This window comes from Thunnus albacares, chromosome 18, assembly GCF_914725855.1.
Source record: "Thunnus albacares chromosome 18, fThuAlb1.1, whole genome shotgun sequence".
Taxonomy (NCBI): Eukaryota; Metazoa; Chordata; class Actinopteri; order Scombriformes; family Scombridae; genus Thunnus; species Thunnus albacares.
This window is the reverse complement of record NC_058123.1, coordinates 12,291,936-12,307,515: the sequence shown is the minus strand read 5'-3', so window position 1 is coordinate 12,307,515 and position 15,580 is coordinate 12,291,936. Positions and strand designations below refer to the sequence as shown.

At 39.0% G+C, this 15,580-nt stretch overlaps 1 long non-coding RNA gene across 2 annotated transcripts in view; it reads right to left on the bottom strand.

Moving 5' to 3' along the window:
• LOC122968737 overlaps window positions 1–15,208 on the bottom strand; it is a 96,561-nt gene extending 81,353 nt beyond the window's left edge. Inside the window, exon 1 of one of the 2 annotated variants that reach the window (XR_006398877.1) lies at window positions 14,719–15,208. This is a non-coding gene — a long non-coding RNA (uncharacterized LOC122968737). The remainder of the gene's footprint in view (window positions 1–14,718) is intronic. The other variant, XR_006398878.1, reaches the window with a different exon arrangement.
• Window positions 15,209–15,580: the final 372 nt, after the last annotated feature.

The following is a 15,580-nucleotide window of genomic DNA, read 5'->3' as shown; positions in this document are numbered from 1 at the left end:
AGTGAGGGCAGGAGGCTGGACACTAAGGGCCAGGTTTGGGTTAAAGGAGGGGGGGGGGGGGGGGGATTTTTAGGTTCCAGCCAAAGTGTCTCCTGCAGGAGGTGGTGTGTCGGTGTGGAGGGATTCCCGCTCCTCTGAAGTCTAGGAGTCGGTATCTGGTTACTCCTGTAGGTCTGCCATGATTACCCTCCACTCACATTCCACAGCCCTCATTTACTCCAATCCACACAGGAATCTGACAAAGTCAGCATTACACACAGAAACACAGACACACACATACAAACCAACACATAGACCAACAAACATAACAGATCTCCAGTCAAATGTTAAACCAACTTTTAACTCAAAACATCTCAAATTACCACATTCATCACCCCCGCCTCTTCAAATTTCCCCTTCCTCCAAACAAACTCCTTGTCAATTGCAAAATGCAACACAACTTGAGAGTTTGGACGGCGACTTTCGGCTGTGACCGAGGTTTGTGTTGCCGCTGTAGTGCTAACCTGGTTGTAAAATGCCAGAAATGCTGTAATCCACATGGAGGCGTTTGTCACCTCACACCAAACTGTGAGGGGAGCAGCGGTAATGTGGTGGTTTAGCCCTCGACCTCGTCTGTTACCCTCCTGCTGGAAGGAATGCTGTTATAGACGGCCGACTAGACGCCCAATCAGCTGCTCCACATGGCCACATGTTGCAGAGTTCTTTTGTGATACTGCAACAGGACGTTATGTACTCTCACAGACACTGTCCACTTATGACATCAGCGCTTGTACTCGTATCTATGCGCGCAGTAGCTCGTACACGCTGCTTTGTGTGCATGGCCTGTGCCTTCAGCCTCATATGTGAGAGTCTTCTTGTCTCCGACGCACGCTGTTTCCTTCTTTTGAAAATGAATTTTCCCATTGCATTATTAAAGTCAGCTCTCTGTCAGTGAGGCTGACATCAACATTGTTCCTCTGTGGGGGTTTTTTGGCCTCTGGGAGGAAAGGCCCAATAGGACAGAGGACAGTGCGATTCATAATCAAGAGGCAGGCAAGGAAATGGCTCTTCTTGTGTAACGTAATTGAAAAAGAAAAGGGAAAGGATATTGTAGTCATCTCAAGCTTGTCTCATGCTGATATTGCACCTATCAGTCATATTTCATAGGGTATGTTCTGTGTGTTCACTGACATTTCTCTTGATTTATTTTCGTAATAATACGCACATACTGTGTGTATAAATATACAGAAAGAGAAGGGGGCATCAGAGAGGGGGCTATATGTGATGATTTAATGTGATGTGATGTGTGTGGGGGGAGTGTTCAGGGCATAACATATAAAATAGGGGTTTCTGTGGAAGAATATAAGCAATCATCTTTTCATCTAAACATAGCTAAAGAAAAAGCTTCCACCTGATCTTTGAACCTGCAACACTTTCAGAGGAAGAGTATTTAATACTCAAAAGTCAGATTGTGGGTGGAGTTTATGATAAAACATATATTAAAACACGTACAACACGTTCAGCAGCTCTACACTTGAAAGTCAATATTGTGAAAGACTGAACGCTGCCAGAAAAATACTGCAACTGCTTAAATTAACAATGAAATTTAGATATTGTATGAGGTCTCATCCTAAGGGTGATGCTTTTGATAAACATTTAACATTTAATGAAAACAGACAGAGTGTCTTGTTTCTTTTCAGCTGAGAAAAATAAAAGTTTGTGGTGCCTAAATCTAAACTGGCAATGATTATCCACACTACTGTCTGCTGTCTAGACCAAAACGACTACTTTTGTTTGGTTTGTTCTCTGGTAATTCTATCTGTTTGTTTCTGGCTGACAGACATGCGGTATAATATGTAGATGAAATGCGGAGATCCTCCCTTTTAAGAAGCTGCTGAAAGACAAGAGAAAGCTTATGACAATGAGGCTGATTTCTGTCATTCCGAAAATCGATGACAGAAGTAGAAAATATTAACATTTCAATTGCAATCAGACTTTAAAACTGTGATGTGAATAATTTGATGAATCAATTCATCATTCAAGTCATTTTTTTAAGCAAAAATGCCAAACATCCCCTGTAGTTCCAGCTTCTCTGTTTTGATGCTTTTCTTTGTCTTTAGTGATAATAAACTGAATATTTGTGGTTATTGGTCAGACAAAACAAGCAATTTGAAGACGTCATCTTGGGTTATTGGAATTTGTCTTGGGCTTTTTCCCACTATTCTCTGACGTATTATAGACCAAACAATAGATTAAGTGAGAAAACAATCAGCAGAATAATCATTAAAGTGATCGTTGGTTGCAGCCCTACTGTATCTGAATGCTAATCAGAGTTATTGACATTTGAAAATGACAACAATGTTTAGGCTAATCTCAGAGTTTTTTTTCTAAATGAGCTACTGTTAATTGCAGTAAAAGCACAGTGGTCACACAGTCCTAAAGGAAGATCACCACCACTTCTTCCATGACCCAATAATTCTACTGAGAAATCTCACATCAACATAACCAGTTACATACTGAGTGCAGTGGGTGAGTTAGCTGTTTTTATTTATTGCCCTTCACCATAATAACCAATAGGAACTGCAAAACCACTTATAATACTATTTTTAAAAGTGCAAAAATGGATAATGATTAACTTAACCTGTCTGCTAGAATAATTTGCAAATACAAGAAAGAGTTATAGTGGTAGATAAAAATGTATGAATCTGTTTTTAAATTATTATGATTACATTTGGTCCTCAAGTCTACACTGTTATAATGAGGGGATTTCTGTCCGTTCTGTTATCTAACTGCAACCACTAAATGTTTTCTTTTTTAAAAAAGAGGCCTTCTTCCTGTTGACCAAATTTGTATATTCTGGCATTATAAGTCTGCATTCACACCCAATCCATCAATGCATGAAAAACAGCAGTCCTCCCATTCATTTGAACGGGGGCAGTGCGTTTATGCTGTGGGAGTGGAAACTGCACAGGGCTCGACAAAAAAACACAGCGGCCATCCAGCAAGAAGCTGGACTCAACTTGAACCATAACCCAACGTCACGCTGTGGCCAATCACATACATGTAAGCACACACACACATTCCTGGTGGATTACTTGTAACGTTTACCTTGTCATTGTGATGAAAGATAAAACTTTCCAGAGTTGTAAAATTCTGTCTGTGAGTTTTACAAACGGCTGTGCGGTGTTTTGGCTTTTGATAAATCCATAAATGCATTAATCTGTAACTCCACTTCCTGGATCGTATTTCATTGTCTCACTGGTACCTCAAACAACACGCCCCAACCATTGTAGCCCTCTGCATCGTAGTGCCGGATTTTGGTGGGAATGCAGCCTAACTGACAAAAAACAGTTTTGTGAAGCAAAACAAGCTTTATGCTTAAAAAAAACATTACTTGAGAGAACTACATCCATGTTTTCCTACACTCTCTGTGCAAACATATGTGAACACACAACTGAAGTTGGAACAGAGCTGAATAAGTGCTGGCATCTAAACTCACAAACTCTAATTACAACAACAAACAGCACACAGAAAAGCAAGCCTTGTGCGTGACTGTTCCCGGCCACAGATCAGTATTGGCTCAGAATTCATTACATGGAAAGTGTTATACTCGTACATCTTTCTAATGATGATCAGTGAGCTGTATTCTCGCATTTGTCAGCTAACTCTGGTTACCATAAAATAATTAACCACGGGGCAGTTTTGACTACCTAGTGTATAAAAACTTTGAAATAAGCGGGTTTGTGTGCACATACGTTTCAGCCACTGGGCATGTGCACATGTTTGTGTGTGATTTTTTTTCTTTGATTCAATGAGGTTAGGAAAAACATGACTGCAGGCCATCCTGGAACAAAATAAGCATAAGAATGCCAGAAGTGACTGTCCCCTTCTTAAAACCCCCAACAGACACATCCAGCCTGTAAACATGGCTAGACTGTCCCCACCCCGCCACCTCCATACCCCCCCATCCTGGGCCCCAGCCCCCCTCCTGCTGGGAGCAAGCAGATAGACAGACTGTCTTATCTCCCCCCCCCCAGGGAAGAGGAAGAGGGGGATGGGGGGGGGGACTGGCTTTGTGTCTACCGGCACAGACGAGGACTTTGTGTTGCATTTCCACATGCATGCATGCAGGCACGTGTGCAGGAATACATGGACATATACACACACACACACACGAGTACACACACACACATAGGCAAGCAAATAATATATGACACACAGCAGGCAAATGCAAGGACAAAGTGTACAGAATTCTTTGATCTATATATACTGCATAGGATGTCTCGAACAATAATGCAATTTAAAATGACTCACATTCCAGACAAATCTACAGCAAATTATTTAAACAATCAGGAGGATGTTTACGTCAGCTTCAATGTCAGATGATATTCTAATTAGGAAAAATAAGCCCTGAAGTGAAAAGGTCAGGGTACATTCACACACAAAGAACAGCCCAAAGCAACCCCCACTAACCCCACCTAGACAGGCCTTTAATGCCCCACCTACAGCCCACAACCCTGTTCATCCCCCAACCCCCAGGTCTATACACACAGACATATATATATACATAAACACAGACACACACACACACACAAGCAAAGGCTGTATGGCAAGCCCTTTCAACATTTAATCAGTAGCGGTAATATCAACAATTGCTTCTTGAATAGAATTCCAAGCCAAAATATCCATGATGTAATTTGGACTAGTAGCAGTTCTAATTAAAGATATCTACAATTAATTTCTCACTAGTCAAAATGTTAATTCTTGATATCAACAATTAATTTCTTACTAGTGGAAATGTCCATTGTAGATATCTATAACTTAATTACAACTAGTCAACTTTTACCACTTTCAAACTCAAATACAGATATCTATAATTCAATTTTGACGTGTTTTAATTCCAAGTCAACGTATCCATTTTGACTAGTTGCAGTTCTAATTATTGATATCTACAACTCAATTCTCACTAGTCAAAATGTTAATTATTGATATCAACAATTTAATTCTAATTAGTGGCAATGTTCATTGTAGATATCTACAATTGTTCTTACATTACAGATATCATAAATGGAATTCTAGATATCTAAAATTCACTGGTCAAAATTAAATTATTGATGTTGGCTTGGAATTGTAACTAGTAAGAATGTAATTTCAGATATCTAGAATTGCATTTCAGATATTTGAAAATACAATTTTAACTAGTGGAAATGATATTCATACTTGTAACATTTATATTTGAAATATCTATAATTCCTTTTAATTGAAAGTGAATATTAAATATCAAAAAAGGAATTTCCACTAGTCAAAATTTCATTGTAGATATCTTCAATGACATACACACAAACTTGAAATGAATATAGTAATTTGGGCTACGTATCTGAAATTAATATGGTAATTTGAATGACATAACCAAAAATAATATGGTAATTTGGGCAACGATGATGAGTGGAAATGGATTGAGAAGGAATTTCTAATAGTAAGATGGCAGTTTCTGCATTTGACAGAATTTTTAATGTGGCGCATCAATCCAGACAAGAGTTGTTGCAGGGTGGTAACAACGACATCTTTGTTCCTACAAGATATCTGTTCTGTCAATTCTGACACTGAATGTCTGGTAGCTGGTAGCTAGAGCTAGCCATTAGCTAATATTACTAGCTTGCTAACGCCAAACAGGTCTAAATGATGTATTCAGTTCAATTTAGGGAGACCATTGAGTGAGACAGGAAAAGACAAACACTCTCAAATTAAATTGAACTGGAGCTTAGCAGAGTTTAACCAGTTTGCCCATCAGAGCTACCCCCAAGTAAGCCTAAATCTGGTAGGGTTTGAGTTGGCCAGGGCTGATTAAGGCAGATAAAGGTCTGAGCCAATTCTATCAAAGAATTAAAGGAGGTTACTGGAAGGAGTAGGCTATACATCTTCCCACTCGCTGAAGCTCCGGGATATGTAATTCCTCACAGTTTTGGTCAGTGTTAAAAAAGTGTTGAACTTGGATTGCATGATTTGATTCTTTCTGATCATCACAATGTCATCACAGGAAACAACTTTAAATATGCATCTCCCACCACCTGAACCTGCACCAACACCATGTTCTAAAACAAACCCAACTGAGGTAATTAAGAACACACCTATTTCCTTTATAATGTACAGATAGTCTTTAACAAAAGTTGTTTTGTTTTTTTTTTGTCTGAGATGGGTCAAACTCTTTTCTATTCTAATTATGTTGTATTGCTCTGTTATACTGTATGCTTTTCAGAGCGTGCAAGAATGGCAAACTTTACGGCATCAACAAGACGCAGAATTTAATGACTCATTGCTGGCAGATAACGAAATAGGGTAATTTCATGCTGGATTGTCCTTGAGAAAGCCATTTCAAACTAACAGATTAGATGGCAACATATTTCCATTTATCTCAAACAGGAAATGAGACATCAGGGACTGGAGGAACAGGAACAGAGACGGTTAAAGGTAAATGCGATCGGTTACATAATGAAATATAATTTCAATTACAATTGCACAGATTGTTGCTCTTCAAATGCAGTTTAAAATTTATACAAGTATAATTATGTGTCATAGGCAACTGAGGCAAGACGAGACCAAATGGATGCTTTTGAAGTGCCCATTGATGGTGTGACACTCAAATTAAAATTTTCAAATGGACTGGTGAGAACAAAGAAATTTCTCATCTGAATCCATTCAGGTAATCACTTTTCCTGTCTCAGTGTTAACCCCTGACAAAAAGTTGATCTCTGATATTAGGTTTTGCTCTGAAGTTGCATTTGTGAAGAATATATTAACAGTTGTTAAGTTCTGTCTCTATTCTTTGCTTTAGACACTGTTTGATTTCACTGAGCAAGAGGAAATGGCCAGTGAGGTTTTCTGTCTTAGAGAAACAGCATCAACCAAAGCACTCGATAGCACACTGTCAAGATCCATTGAGCACTACAACATCGAAAGGTTTTCAACTCTCTATGTTTATCTGTGTTTTTGTGTATTTTGTCTGACATTCAGCAAATTGATGTAGGTGAGCCCAATGGTGCTTGCCCTGCAGGCCAACATAGCCCTTCACCTGCTCCTTCTTCTCCCCACCAGCCTCCTGCACCATCACCTCCTCCTCTTCAACCCTTAGAAGTCTTAGAACACTGGACAATAGTCAGTCCTCATCAACTGAGTATGTTATTTTCTTAGATTTGAATATTTATTCTAAAACTTCAAAGTTCTCTTTATTCCTTAAAGTTTTATATTTGTTTTTAACTTACAGAATTAAACTGCAAACTGACTTGATGAAGCTTCTCAGCAAAGTGGATCTCACCTCTAATCAATAAAATAAACATTTGCAGAGACAACATCTTGCAGCGGACTCTTCAAGCATTTAAATGACACCACTTTGACCCGGGGGCAAAGCTGGATGTGGATTTTGTCAACACTGAGGGGACAGGACAAGGGGCTGTGGATGATGGTGGACCAACCAGAGACCACCTGCGGTTGCTAATGAGGGTTATGTAGCACTCAAAGATATTTGATGGGCCTGAGAATGATAGGCTGTTGGCACTTGATAGTCATGGTAAGTATTTAAGTTTTCTGTCCTTTTTTAAATTGTATAATAGAATCTGTACAAAACTAATTATTTGAATCTTGGTTTAAAAGTTGGTTTTTCAGGTCTTGAGACTGGACTGTACATGCTGATTGGAAAAATGGTGACTGTGCATAATTCATGGTGGAGTTGGTCCACACTTGTTTTCTGAGTGTCTCTTTCTTCACCTTTGCAATAAATCTCCACCTCCTGCCTCAGTGGATGAAATGGGAGACTGCTCCTTCAGGGAAAATTGAAATTTAAAGGGTGTTGGTCATTTTTGCCCGGTCACTAATCAATGCATTCAAAAAGTTTTCAAACCAGACTTTTTTTTTTTTGGGGGGGGGGGGGTAGTGTCCTGTATGGTGCTTGTTGGCACAAAGCTTGAATGTAAAGCGCTTTTTGTTTCTAAGATAGGACTACTCCCATTATTTTATTTTTTAGATAAAAGGAGCTGAGACTGTCCATGAGGCAAATGATGTGATCACAGACACAGAAAACAGCCTGAGTATGATGAACTCTGAGGTACATCTCATCCTTGAAGCAGAGAGATTCCTTGGTCCAGTCTGCAGCAGATTACTTTGTTGATGGATGGATGCATGTGGCATTGAGACAGCAAGCAATTTATCCATCAGGGCAAAAGTGAGTGGTGTATAAGGGTGAACACGTTCAAATAACATTGATTTGTAATGTTCTATTATGTGTTCCTTTCTCTTCTCTCATTTGAGAAGGGTTTCAAAACTCTTGGTTTCCTTGACGAGCTTAGGGCTCACCCTGAAATCTTTGAGGACCTGTTCACCAATGTACTGAAACCACTGGAGGCAAAAGACTTGTCTACTTTGTTTGAAGTTGACTTCTCAGCCCCTAAAAGTAACAGACGACGTCTGGAAAATCAGAACATCTGTTTCTGGAAAGACTGGTTAATTGATGTTGAGGTTATGATATTTTAATGGCATATAATAACCTCTTGTTCCTTGAGGTACAGATAAATTACATAGGCCTTTGTGTTTTTGGCTGGACCACTGGGTCAGCCCTAGGAATTGGAATCTGGGTGGGTGGGTGGCTCTGTCGATCATTTGTATCTCGTTGTGCAATCACAGTTGCGCTAATGCACCACAAGATGGCCTTAGGTATGCCAAACCACCATTTGAAAATAGCCTCACACAACTATTGGGAAGATCGCGCGCAGAAGAGTTCAGCGACAATATTCTGAACCTGGACTTTAACAACAGTTTCATCAAGATGCATAGTGGTACATTACTTGAAGCTTTTTAGTGTGACAGGCATTTATACTTCTGCCATACAAGCTACAATTTCCTTTACCCTTGCGTATTTGCAGAAGGAGAACGCAGCCCCTTGACACTGGAAATGGTGCAGGGGTTTGCCTCTGGAGCTTCAGCAGTGCCTCCCTTGGGCTTCCCACAGCGTCCTGTCATTGAATTTCCCAACGATGAATCTTTCCAGAGGCAAATATGTGCGTCATAGTGACTGCCGACTGCAGACTGCCCATTCACAAAGAGTATGAGAAATTCAGAAGCTGTATGACTGAAGGAATTCGGCAGGCTTCAAGTTTTGGCATTGCATAATTTTACATTGACAATCAAATCAAGGTACCAGATACTGATATATCTACTGATATTCTTTCCACCCTTTTTTTGCCCTCAACTTTGGTTATCAAAGTGAAGATGTGCCAAAGATATGCAATGGGGGCAGGACTTTTTACAGTTGAAGAATAAACTTTAATTTTATTTTTCAAAAATAACAAATAAAAATTATACATTTTCTTTTATTTCTGAGGTAGAATGAGGTAGTGTGTCAGGTAGTGTGTAGTGCAAGAAGCAGTTGTATTTTTGGTTATCAGACAAAATATTACATTACTACATTCATTTAGCAGACACTTTTATCCAAAGAATAAGTGGATTCAATGTCAGTCCTTTAATATCTTTAAGCCTTATGCCTTTAAATGCACCAAAAACATTATTAAAAATAAATGCAGGCATTAACTGACTGATAAAATGTGACATAAATTGATATTTATGTTTTAATTGGCTTCTGTATTTATTTACCTTTGTATTAATTCCCCTATTTATTTACTTTCCCATTTAATTTTCCAGTTTATTAATTAATTTTTTTTTTTATTTATGTACCTGCTCCTTTTCAAAACCAAACACTTATCCTTCTTAGCCTGTGGAAGTGTAGGAGCAAGGCATGTCTTAGAGGGCTACGCCTATCCTCATAGAATCTGGGTTACGATATGTAACCAACGATCTATGCACTCTGATGTTGATCAACCAATTGGCGAAAAGTTGACCCCATGGTACACTTTGCATGACAGCCCCCTTATTTGCATAATGAAGCAGAAATGCAAAAAGAAAATACAGAAAAAAATAAGTCTGGGGAATTAAACACGAGGAAATGCAAAGGGAAAATAATGCAGATATAAATACATAAATAAATACGTTTTAAAAAAATGGAAAATTAAATGGGAAAGTGAGAGGCAGAGCCTTCAACTATAAGGCTCCTCTCTTGTGGAACCACTTTCCAGTTTCAATTCAGGGAGGCAGACACCACCTTCTCCACCTTAAGAGTAGGCTTGAAACGTTCCTTTTTGATAAAGCTTGTGGTTAGGGCTGGCTCAGGCTTGCCTTGGACCAGCCTCTAGTTATACTGCTATAGGCCTAGACTACCGAGGGACTTCCCATGATGCACTGAGCTCCTCTCTCTTCCTCCCCTTCCCTATATGTACACATTGATGTCCCATTAATGCATGTTACTAACTTGGCTTCTTCTTCAGAGTTTTTGTGCTTTCTCGTCTCCCAGGTTTCTATAGATCATGGTCGCAGACCGCCCGGTTGCGGATCACAGGCTTCCATGGATCGTAGTTGTGGACTGCCTGCTGCTGTGGTCCTGCTTGACACCCATGCCTACTATTAATATTAATATTATTGTTAGTCATATTTCTATTACTATTATAGTTGTTATTGTTATTATTGTTGTTGCTGTGCATCTCTGTGTCTCTCTCGCCCTCTCTAAACCAAACTGCTCAAGGTAGATGGCCGCCCACCTTGAGCCCGGTTCTGCTTGAGGTTTCTACACGTTAAAAGGGGAGTTTTTCCTTGCCACCATCGCCAAGTGTTTGCTCTGGGGGAATGTTGGGTCTCTGTAAATTAAAGTGTACGGTCTAGAACTGCTCTATATGAAAAGAGACCTGAGATAACTTTTGTTGTGATTTGGTACTATATAAATAAAATTGACTTGACAGTAAATAAATAGGGGAATTAATAAAAAGGTAAATAAATACAGAAGCAAATTAAAACAGAAATATCATTTTATGCCACATTTTATCAATTAATTAATGCCTACATTTATTTTTGGTGCATTTAATGGCATATTAATTTATTATTGAGTCATTTGAATTTCCATCAATGGCTCCGTGGATTACCAAACCCCACCTTGTGATAAAAGTAAAGGAGAAAAGTACATTTGATTATCAATCTAACAGACTGATGCAGTTGGATTTGAACATTAATATGTCTCAGACGGTTTTCTATACCTCTTGGTTACTTAATTAAAACTACTCAGTAAATGTATGTCTGCAGTCTTTATACAACATACAGGCCAATTACCTTATGAGGCGCATGTTTCTGTCTATGTGCTATAAGCTGTTGGGATGAGGAACATGGTACACCCTTCTGGTCACAGCACTGCTCCACCTGCGTGCAGCTGCAGCAGGATTTATCTGGGTCAACATGTCCCGTACCCTACGCCGTGGAACCAACAGCCGCTCAGCACGCAGAAATCCTCACATCGTCTAAAAAATATGAAGCCAACCAACAAACTAACCAAAAAAATTTTCAGCTAATTGTATTGGCAACACAAATTAAAACAACATTTTTTATAGTTCATGGGGAACATAAAAACTACTGTACTTCCCCTATTAGGATAAAGACCACAAAGTCTTGTATTTTGTTGGCTGAGCTCTTCGTTCGTCACTGGCTGATATTCTCTCCAAACAAACACTCCAAGCAGCCTTGTTTTCTTGTACAGAAACGATGAGGAGCAGGGCTCGAGAGTAATGGTGTCCCGTTATCCTGGAGACGGTAGAAAATGTGTTTGTGACAAACAGAGATCTTCCCTAGGACGCCTCCAGGACGAAAGGGGATTTATATAATTTCTATTTATTTATTTATTTAATTAAACTATTGCTTAGCAAATGATAAACTGAACCAAGCGCTTTACAAAACTACGATGGAGCACATCTTCTCATGCTGTTACCATAGTTACTAGTGATGCGTGGATTGCAGTTATATCCGTGCGCTCCAAGGTTAATCCACGGATTGAGCGGGTTGGGTGCCAAAAAAATTAACATTCTGATTAATAGCGGATGGGTCACGGGTGGTGAAATAATACATCATTAATGAGGAAAATAATTACATTCTCTAAAATGTGAACATAGCAGAGCAGTGCTGTAGAGCTGCGGTCTGCTGCTGCTCTGCAGCAGACAGCTTCATTTTTCATCAGGAACGAATTACTGACTCACAACTAAGCAAACTAACAACAGGGAATACTAAGAAATATACAGACACTAATAACACTAAGAAATACACAGACACTAATAATTATTTCTACAATTATACAAGATAGATTATTGGAGAAATTGGGACACTCAGCATGCTACAATCTTTCCAAACCGCATGGGTTATCATGCAGAAACAAGACCACAGCAGGCAGCGTGCATGGTACATAATGTGAATGAAACTGTATTGCAAAGGCATAGTTCACCATGGAAATGTTTACAATGACTGAAAGCAGCATCTCTAAACTTTAAAGTAAATCGTTACAGAAAGCACTCATACATCAACGGGGGTGGATTTAGTGATTTGAGGACCCCAGGAAAACTCTGTATTGCTTTATTTTCACCCATTCTCTAACTGGGAATGTCTCAAATCTTTTTTCTTTAGTAAAACTATTAATGTTGCACAGTAAAAATACTGTAAAAGTAAAAGTTCTGCATTCAGAGTTTTACTTAAAAGTGAAGAGTGAAAGAGAGGTACTATCAGCACAATGTACTTAAATTTACTTAACTTATGTTCAAGGTGGTGCTTTTAATTCTAACCATATATAATGCTGGATAGTTTAATCAATAATAATGCATCATTTGCCATTTCACACTTAAAAGATTTACAGGCTGTAAAGCATCCACATAGCCCCAAGGGCCCATGTGATTTAAATTTCGTCACCTACCTATGTCCACACAGGTCTTTCAGACACCTGTGTGCAGTCTAAAATATATGACGGCGCAAGCTAATGTGTGTGTACATGAGTGCACACATCTCTCTATGCTGACACCCAATATAGTATAAACAGAACAGCGTGCATGACTACAGTCTGTGTCTCTGTCTGTTTTGGAGAACATTAGGGCGTTGACTTTGGAAGATATCCACTTGATTTGCCAACTCAGACCGTTGACGCCACAGATTAGATTGGACATCTCAATCAGTAAAGTCATGTTAGGAAGAAATCACTTCACTACCAATATGATTAGGTCAGTTTGGTTTGGGGAAATTGTGATGGGTATTTTTCACTATTTTCTGACATTTTATAAACAAAACATAAACTAATCTCAATTAATTGAGAGAAATAATAGTTAGATTAATTGATAATGAAAAAAAATCATTAGCTGCAGCCCTAGTCACATGAGTACCATAAAAACAGACTGAATGAATCTAAACTAGCACTTAAAGGTCCAGTTTGTAGAATTTAGCGGCATCTAGCGAAACACACTTAGCAGAAATGGAATATAATATTCATAAATATGTTTTAATTAGTTTATAATCCCATGAAAATAAGAATCATTGTGTTTTCATTACCTTAAAATGAGCCCTTTACATCTACATAGGGGGCGGGTCATGCAATTTTTTCCTAGGATGGCGAAGTCATGACCCACCCTACTCTGCCTCTGATTGGCTAGTGCACATTGTCTTCATTGTTTGGGTTGGTTAAATTTATGTATGGGGAGTGAGGTTGGTTAGGGTTAGGGTAAGAATATCATAATAAACCAATCAGAAGCAGAGTAGGGTGGGTCATTACTTCGCCATCCTAGGAAAAAAATATCATCAGTGGGTCCCCTTTCACAGAGCCCACCATGTTTCTACAGTAGCCTAGAACGGACAAATCAAACACTGGCTCTAAAGAGGGCCTTTCGCATTTTTCGCAAGTTTCACAGCAACCGTAGGTTCTCCTACACGCTTAGAAAGGGGAGGGTGAGAAGAGCATAGATGTATAATGATAACTGGATACAGGAAGAGCGCCAGGCTTTGAAGCAAATTTGACATAGCGGCCAAACTGTGTAATTACACCGTCACGTGATGCACACTGGCCCAAAAAGACTTTTTTCCATAGACTTACATTGTGAAAGAGACGTCTGTAAATCAGTGGATAAATTTTTCTGAGCATCACAACCCTCGCGAAATGACTTGTCTCACTATCAGAATTAAATCCGTTTGGTCCAATCACATTTCAAAAGCCTAGAAGAGCCGCATGATTGAATTGTTTTATCCCCATTGAAGTTAGCCGGAGGGCTAAACCGGAAGTAGCCAACTCGGCCAGCGAAAGTCACTAGTACACATGCTCTATGGGCCGCACAATGCGGAAGTCGATTTTTTTGGCTTCATGCGCCACTGAGCAACTTTCATAGGAATGAACGGGGCCCGCCTCCGACGCTGTATCCAGTTCTCTTTATACATCCTTGGAGAGGAGGGTAATTCAATTGGTTGTAATCTGCAACCCCACTAAATCCTACACACTGGTCCTTTAAGGATGTACCAACATTTTAGATGTCCCACAAAAAGTTATCACAAAAAATTAATAAATTAGACAAATCTAATCTATGAATCAAACTAGTGATCCTTGCTGATGCAAGCTAATTATGCAATATACGACACCACTAAATGACAAAATAAGGATAAACAAACATCTACCAGAATACATGTGCACAGGTTAGAAACATGTTACTATAAATCACACACAGACAACAATGACTGAACAGCCAATACAGGCAAACTTGTCTATTATGTCCCTGTAGACAGCAGCTTCAGTGTCCAAGCAAACAAAACAACCTCCACCCACGGCGGGACATTTACACACATAAGGTATATTTGACTCACGGTTGTTGACGCCGAAGCCCATTATCTTCAATGGAAGTGTAGCTAACGGTGAACATCCAGGCGATAGCCATATCCCGGTGTACTTGTTGCTGTTAACTCTTTTCTCCATCACCACCGACTAACCAGTCTTACAAAACACGGTAGCTTTAGGTGATAATACTACTGGAAAACTAGCCATCTACCGGTTTAAATGATGTTGCTAAAGTCTGTAATTTGTTTAGCATGAGGCCTGAGAGAGGGTGGCTTCATAGTTCATTTATTTTACAATCCTGTTCATTAACAGTTTCACAGACTGCATATGCTTGGTTGTATAGATAACGGCTAGTTAACGGCTAGCTAATGCTAACCTAGCTAGTTTTAACTGTCAAAGGATACTAACTTCACCTTGCTCACTTCAGTTAAACGCGAACTGACATTGACCTAACTTTACACTCCAGAGGGGCGCTGTTTCACCACGCTGAAGAAACTCAATTAAAATATACACAACAAAATAAGTATGGTATGTGACAAACAGTGGTGGAGGGAGTACTCAGATCCTTTACTTAAGTAAAAGTAGTAATACAACAATGTAAAAATATTCCATTACAAGTAAAAGTCCTACTTGCGTAAAAATACATGAGTATTAGCAGCAAAATGTACTTAAAGTATTAAAGTAAAAGTACTCATTTGGTCCCTCTGAGTGATATATTACTATATATGACATAATTACATTATTAACACCAGGATTTAAAAAATACTGCACCCATTCTTAGTAAAAATATTCACCAGAAACCAAAAAGGTCTTTATTTTGAATTATTAACATTCAATTTATTCAGTTAGACTTAATGTAAATTTTATTTCCCCACATGATGGTCTAAACAA